The sequence below is a fragment of the Ranitomeya variabilis genome, chromosome 5 (assembly GCF_051348905.1).
Source record: "Ranitomeya variabilis isolate aRanVar5 chromosome 5, aRanVar5.hap1, whole genome shotgun sequence".
In the NCBI taxonomy this organism is placed as follows: domain Eukaryota; kingdom Metazoa; phylum Chordata; class Amphibia; order Anura; family Dendrobatidae; genus Ranitomeya; species Ranitomeya variabilis.
Genome location: NC_135236.1, coordinates 178,409 through 186,145, shown reverse-complemented (window position 1 = coordinate 186,145; position 7,737 = coordinate 178,409).

The following is a 7,737-nucleotide window of genomic DNA, read 5'->3' as shown; positions in this document are numbered from 1 at the left end:
AAACAGCCTATTCTGGCATCTGAATCCCTGCCGTTCTGCTCTAGTCAAAATCCTATTACATTGCATAGGCTCAGGACTCTGCTCAGAGGATACTGCCATATGGTGCACAACTTTGCGCTCGCGCAGGCGCCGATCAATCTGAATGGCTAGAGACATAAATTCGCTCAAACCAGCAGGCATGGGGAACCCCACCATAACATCTTTAATGGCTTCAGAAAGACCCTTTCTGAAAATTGCTGCCAGAGCCTCCTCATTCCATTTAGTGAGCACAGACCATTTTCTAAATTTCTGGCAGTATACTTCTGCCGCTTCCTGACCCTGACACAGGGCCAACAAGGTCTTTTCTGCATGATCCACAGAATTAGGTTCGTCATACAATAATCCGAGCGCTTGAAAAAAATGCGTCTACATTAAGCAATGCCGAATCCACTGATTCAAGGGAGAATGCCCAGTCCTGAGGGTCACCACGCAGCAGAGAGATGACAATTTTAACCTGCTGAATGGAATCACCAGAGGAACGGGGTTTCAAGGCAAAAAACAATTTGCAGTTATTTTTAAAGTTCAAAAACTTGGATCTGTCCCCAAAAAACAAATCAGGGGTTGGAATTCTAGGCTCTAAAGCCGGAGTCTGGACAACATAATCTTGGATACTCTGTACTCTTGCAGAAAGTTGATCCACATGAGAAAACAAACCCTGAACATCCATGCCAGCGCCAAAATCCTGAACCACCCAGAGATTAAGAGGAAAAAAAAGACAAAACAGACTGCAGAAAAAAAAATGGCTCAGAACTTCCTTTTCCTTCTTTTGAGATGCATTTAATTCATTTTTGGCCAGTTGTACTGTTATGAGCTGGTGGTTTAGGAGCAACATGGGACGTGCTCTGGAGGAGGTGGTACCTGTACTGACCGCAGTTCCTGAGCTTAACACAACACTAGAAGTAGCCCTAAAGATAGAAACAGGAAAGCTATCTTGCCTCAGAGAAAATCCCCAAAGGATAGGACAGCCCCCACAAATATTGACTGTGAGTGGAGAGGGAAATGACATACGCAGAATGAAACCAGAATGTAGCAAAGGAGGCCAGTCTAGCTAGATAGATAGAACAGGACAGAATACTGTGCGGCCAGTATTAAAAACTAGAAAAATCCACCACAGAGTTTACAAAAATCTCCACACCTGACTAAAGGTGTGGAGGGTAAATCTGCTTCCCAGAGCTTCCAGCTTAACTGAATAAATCCATACTGACAAGCTGGACTAGAAAAAACATAGAAAGTGCAGAAAGATTAAGTCCACAACAAGTGGACTGCAAAAGAACAAAGCAAGGACTTATCTTTGCTGAACTGGTCAGAATATCAGGGAAATCCAAGCAGAGATGTGAATCCAACCAGGAACCATTGACAACTGGCACAGGCTGAAGGATAGAACCAGGCTAAATAGCCGAGCCAGAAAGACAATCCGTGGAAGCAGCTGCTGACTACTAAATCCAAGGAGCAGCAGTACTACTTAAAACCACCGGAGGGAGCCCAAGAGCAGAACTCACAAAAGTGCCACTTACAACCACCGGAGGGAGCCCAAGAGCGGAATTCACAACAACCCCCCCCCCTTGAAGAGGGGTCACCGAACCCTCACCAGAGCCCCCAGGCCGATCAGGACGAGCCAGATGAAAGGCACGGACCAAATCAGCAGCATGGACATCAGAGGCAAAAACCCAAGAATTATCCTCCTGGCCATAACCCTTCCATTTGACCAGATACTGAAGCTTCCGCCTCAAAAAACGAGAATCCAAAATCTTCTCAACCACATACTCCAGCTCCCCATCAACCAACACAGAGGCAGGAGGATCAACAGAGGGAAACAACGGGCACCACATATTTCCACAATAAAGATCTATGGAAAACATTATGGATGGCAAAAGAGGCCGGAAGGGCCAAACGAAAAGACACCGGATTGATAATCTCAGAAATCCTATAAGGACCAATAAACCGAGGCTTAAACTTAGGGGAAGAAACCTTCATAGGAACATGACGGGAAGACAACCAGACCAAATCCCCAACCCGAACCTGGGAACCAACACGCCGACGACGGTTAGCAAAACGTTGAGCCTCCTCCTGAGACAACACCAAATTGTCCACCACATGAGCCCATATCTGCTGCAACCTGTCAACGACAGAATCCATACCAGGACAATCAGAAGGCTCAACCTGCCCTGAAGAAAAACGAGGATGAAAACCAAAATTACAAAAGAAGGGCGAAACCAAGGTAGCCGAACTAGCCCGATTATTAAGGGCAAACTCGGCCAATGGCAAGAAAGCCACCCAATCATCCTGATCAGCAGACACAAAGCATCTCAAATAAGTTTCCAAAGTCTGATTAGTTCGCTCGGTTTGGCCATTTGTCTGAGGATGAAATGCGGAAGAAAAAGACAAATCAATGCCCAGCCTAGCACAAAAGGCCCGCCAAAACCTAGAAACAAACTGGGAACCTCTGTCGGACACAATATTCTCTGGAATACCATGCAAACGAACCACATGCTGAAAAAACAATGGAACCAAATCAGAAGCGGAAGGCAATTTAGGCATAGGCACCAAATGAACCATCTTGGAGAACCGGTCACAAACCACCCAGATAACCGACATCCTCTGGGAAACCGGAAGATCTGAAATAAAATCCATAGAAATATGCGTCCAGGGCCTCTCAGGGACCGGCAAAGGCAAAAGCAACCCACTAGCACGGGAACAACAAGGCTTGGCCCGCGCACAAGTCCCACAGGACTGCACAAAAGAACGCACATCACGCGACAAAGAAGGCCACCAAAAGGACCTACTAACCAAATCTCTGGTACCAAAAATACCAGGATGGCCAGCCAACACAGAACAATGAACCTCAGAAATCACTCTACTAGTCCATCTATCAGGAACAAATAGTTTCCCCAGTGGACAGCGGTCAGGTTTGTCAGCCTGAAATTCCTGAAGAACCCGTCGTAAATCAGGGGAAATGGCAGAAAGGACCACCCCTTCCTTCAGAATGCCGACCGGTTCAAGGACCTCAGGAGAATCAGGCAAAAAACTCCTAGAGAGGGCATCAGCCTTATTATTCTTAGAACCAGGAAGATACGAGACCACGAAATCAAAACGGGAGAAAAACAGGGACCATCGAGCCTGTCTAGGATTCAGCCGTTTGGCAGACTCGAGGTAAATCAGAATTTTATGATCGGTCAAGACCACAATACGGTGCTTGGCTCCCTCAAGGCAATGTCGCCATTCCTCAAACGCCCACTTCATAGCCAATAACTCCCGATTGCCGACATCATAATTGCGTTCAGCAGGCAAAAACTTACGGGAAAAGAAGGCACAAGGTTTCATCAAGGAACCATCAGAATTCATCTGAGACAAAACGGCCCCTGCCCCAATCTCAGAAGCGTCAACCTCAACCTGAAACGGAAGAGAAACGTCCGGCTGACGCAACACCGGGGCCGAAGTCAATCGGCGTTTAAGCTCCTGAAAGGCAGAGCCAGCCGCAGAGGACCAATTCGTCACATCAGCGCCTTTCTTCGTCAAATCGGTCAGGGGTTTAACCACACTGGAGAAGTTAGCAATGAAACGGCGATAAAAATTAGCAAAGCCCAAAAATTTCTGAAGGCTCTTCACGGAAGTGGGCTGAATCCAATCATGAATGGCCTGAACCGTAACCGGATCCATCTCCATAGATGAGGGAGAAAAAATGAAGCCCAAAAAAGAAACCTTCTGCACTCCAAAGAGACACTTAGACCCCTTCACAAATAAAGCATTATCACGAAGGATCTGAAATACCATCCTGACCTGTTTCACATGAGACTCCCAATCATCGGAAAAAATCAAAATGTCATCCAAATATACAATCATGAATTTATCAAGATAACTTCGGAAGATATCATGCATGAAGGACTGAAAAACAGATGGAGCATTAGAGAGCCCGAATGGCATCACAAGGTATTCAAAATGGCCTTCGGGCGTATTAAACGCAGTTTTCCATTCATCGCCCTGCTTAATACGAACTAGATTATATGCCCCTCGAAGGTCAATCTTAGTAAACCAACTAGCCCCCTTAATCCTAGCAAACAAATTGGAAAGCAAAGGCAAGGGATATTGAAACTTGACCGTGATCTTATTCAAGAGGCGATAATCAATACAGGGTCTCAAGGAGCCATCCTTCTTAGCAACAAAAAAAAATCCCGCTCCCAACGGTGAAGAAGATGGCCGAATATGCCCTTTCTCCAAAGACTCCTTAACATAACTCCGCATGGCGGTATGTTCAGGCACAGACAGGTTGAAAAGTCAGCCCTTAGGAAACTTACAGCCCGGAATCAAGTCAATTGCACAATCACAGTCCCTATGCGGTGGAAGGGAACTGGACTTGGGCTCGTCGAATACATCCTGAAAATCAGACAAAAACTCTGGAATTTCAGAAGAGGAGGAAGAGGAGATTGACATCAAAGGAACGTCATTATGAATCCCCTGACAACCCCAACTAGTCACAGACATAGATTTCCAATCCAACACCGGATTATGTACCTGCAACCATGGAAAACCCAGCACAATAGCATCATGCAAATTATGCAACACCAGATAACGACAATCTTCCTGATGGGCCGGTGCCATGCACATGGTCACCTGTGTCCAAAACTGAGGTTTATTTTTAGCCAAAGGTGTAGCATCAATGCCCCTTAAAGGAATAGGGTTCTGCAAAGACTGCAAGGGGAAACCACAACGCTTGGCAAATTCAAAGTCCATTAAAGGGCCACTGTCACCCCCTCCAGCCGTTATAAACTAAAAGAGCCACCTTGTGCAGCAGTAATGCTGCATTCTAACAAGGCGGCTCTTTTAGTTTTTGATTCAGTTAATCCCTGAATAAAGCGTTTTAAAGTTTGCCACAAATACCTGACTTTGTACCTGGAGGCGGTCCGAAGCCTCCTCTATGAATCTCCCAACTGCCGTCACTCTTCTCTTCAGGGGCGATGGTCGCCGCCCCCTGAGCGCTGTTTCTTCTTAAATCCGGCGCCTGCGCTGTGCGTGCCTGCCTGGGCAGGCGCAGTCTTCATTGTCAGTCACAGCTCAGATGCAGGGTGCCTGACTGCGCCTGTGCGGGCAGTGCGGCCACCCTGTTGCTGAATCCCCGCCCCGCACTGTGTTATTCATTATGCACAGTGCGGGGCTGGCATTCCTGGGCATGGGCACTGCGCTGTTCAGGCGCTCCCCCATCTCGGACGCTCCCCCTGCTCCCCCGCCTTCCAGCGTTGTTATTTGCGGCTGCCTCATTACAAACGCTGGTGAGGATTAGTGTATATTGCGGCAACCTGCATCTGAGCTGTGACTGACAATGAAGACTGCGCCTGCCCCAGGCTGGAACGCACAGCGCAGGCGTCGGATTTAAGAAGAAACAGCGCTCAGGGGGCGGCGACCATTGCCCCTGAAGAGAAGAGTGACGGCAGTTGGGAGATTCATAGAGGAGGCTTCGGACCGCCTCCAGGTACAAAGTCAGGTATTTGTGGCAAACTTTAAAACGCTTTATTCAGGGATTAACTGAATCAAAAACTAAAAGAGCCACCTTGTTAGAATGCAGCATTACTGCTGCACAAGGTGGCTCTTTTAGTTTATAACGGCTGGAGGGGGTGACAGTGGCCCTTTAAGTTCAAAGCGGCGCCTGAATCCACAAACGCCATGACAGAAAATGACGACAATGAGCAGATCAAGGTCACAGATAACAGAAATTTAGGTTGTACAGTACTGATGGTAACTGAACTAGCGATTCTCTTTGTACGCTTAGGGCAGACTGAAATGACATGAGAAGCATCGCCACAGTAAAAACACAACCTATTCTGACGTCTGAATCCTTGTTGTTCCGCTCTAGACAGAATCCTATCAGACTGCATAGGCTCAGGTATCTGCTCAGAGGACAACGCCACAGTGCGCACAGTTCTGCGCTCCCGCAAGCGCCGATCAATCTGAATGGCCAGAGACATAGAATCACTCAGACCAACAGGCGTGGGAAACCCCACCATAACATCTTTAACAGATTCAGAAAGACCCTTTCTGAAAATTGCCGCCAAAGCATCCTCATTCCATTTAGTCAGCACAAACCATTTTCTAAATTTCTGACAAAACAATTCTGCCGCTTCTTGACCCTGTGACAGGGCCAACAAGGTCTTCTCCGCATGAACCACAGAATTTGGTTCATCATATAATAACCCTAGAGCCTGAAAAAAGGCGTCTACATTAAGCAAGGCTGGATTCCCAGATTCCAGGGAAAATGCCCAATCCTGAGGATCGCCACGCAGCAGGGAGATGACAATTTTAACCTGCTGAATGGGATCACCAGAGGAACAAGGTTTCAGAGCAAAAAACAGTTTACAGTTGTTTTTGAAACTCAAAAATTTGGACCTGTCCCCAATTAACAGATAAGGAGTAGGAATCCTAGGCTCTAAAACAGGAGTTTGAACAATATAATCTGAAATACTTTGTACCCTAGCAGCAAGCTGGTCTACACAAGAAACTAATCCCTGAACATCCATGCTAACACAAAACTCCTCAGTCACCCAGAGGAAAAGAGGGAAGGAAAGACAAAACAGGCTACAGAAAAAAAATAGCTCAACACCTTTCTTCCCTTCTTCTGAGATGCATTTAACTCATTGTTGGCCAGTTGTACTGTTATGATCCGGTGACCCTGGAGCCGCATGAGACGTTCTCTGGAGTAGGTGGAACCTGTACTGACCGCAATCCCTGAACTGACACCGCAACTAGAAGTAGCCGTGGGATGTACCTAACACGTCCTAGACACCTCGACACAGCCGGAGGACTAAATACCCCTATAGATGGAAAAGGGAATTCTATCTTGCCTCAGAGCAGAACCCCAAAGGATAGGTAGCCCCCCACAAATATTGACTGTGAGTATAAGAGGAAGGACATACGCAGGCAGAAAGCAGGATTTAGCAAAAGAGGCACATCTAGCTAAATAGAAAAGGATAGGACAGAATTCTAAGCGGTCAGTATTAAAACCCTAAAAATATCCACAGCAGAAAATACTAAATAGTCTACATCTAACTAAAGACATAGAATGTATATCTGCCTCTCCAGAGAATCCAGCATGACTGAAAAATCCAAAGAAAGTCTAAGCTGGACAAAAACACAATGAATTGCACTGAGATGTAAAGCACACTGCATGTGTGCTACAGAGACAAAGAAAACAGACACTTATCTTAGCTGAATTGACAGCAGGGCATGAGGAGCCAGACAGAGATGCAATCCCTCCAAGTACAATGGACAACTGGCAGGGAATCATGCATCCTGCACACCTAAATACCTAGCAGAGCTGCAATTAGCAGAAACACCTGCCCTGGATTACAACCCAGAGACAACTGCACTACCACCAAGAACCACCGGAGGGAGCCCAAGAGCAGAATTCACAACACAAGTCCCACAGGACTGCACAAAAGAACGCACATCACGTGACAATGAAGGCCACCAAAAGGACCTACCAACCAAATCTCTGGTACCAAAAATACCAGGATGACCAGCCAACACAGAACAGTGAACCTCAGAAATCACTCTACTAGTCCATCTGTCAGGAACAAACAATTTCCACACAGGACAGCGGTCAGGTCTGTCAGCCTGAAATTCCTGAAGAACCCGCCGTAAATCAGGGGAAATGGCGGAAAGGACCACCCCTTCTTTCAGAATGCCGACAGGTTCAGGGACCTCAGGAGA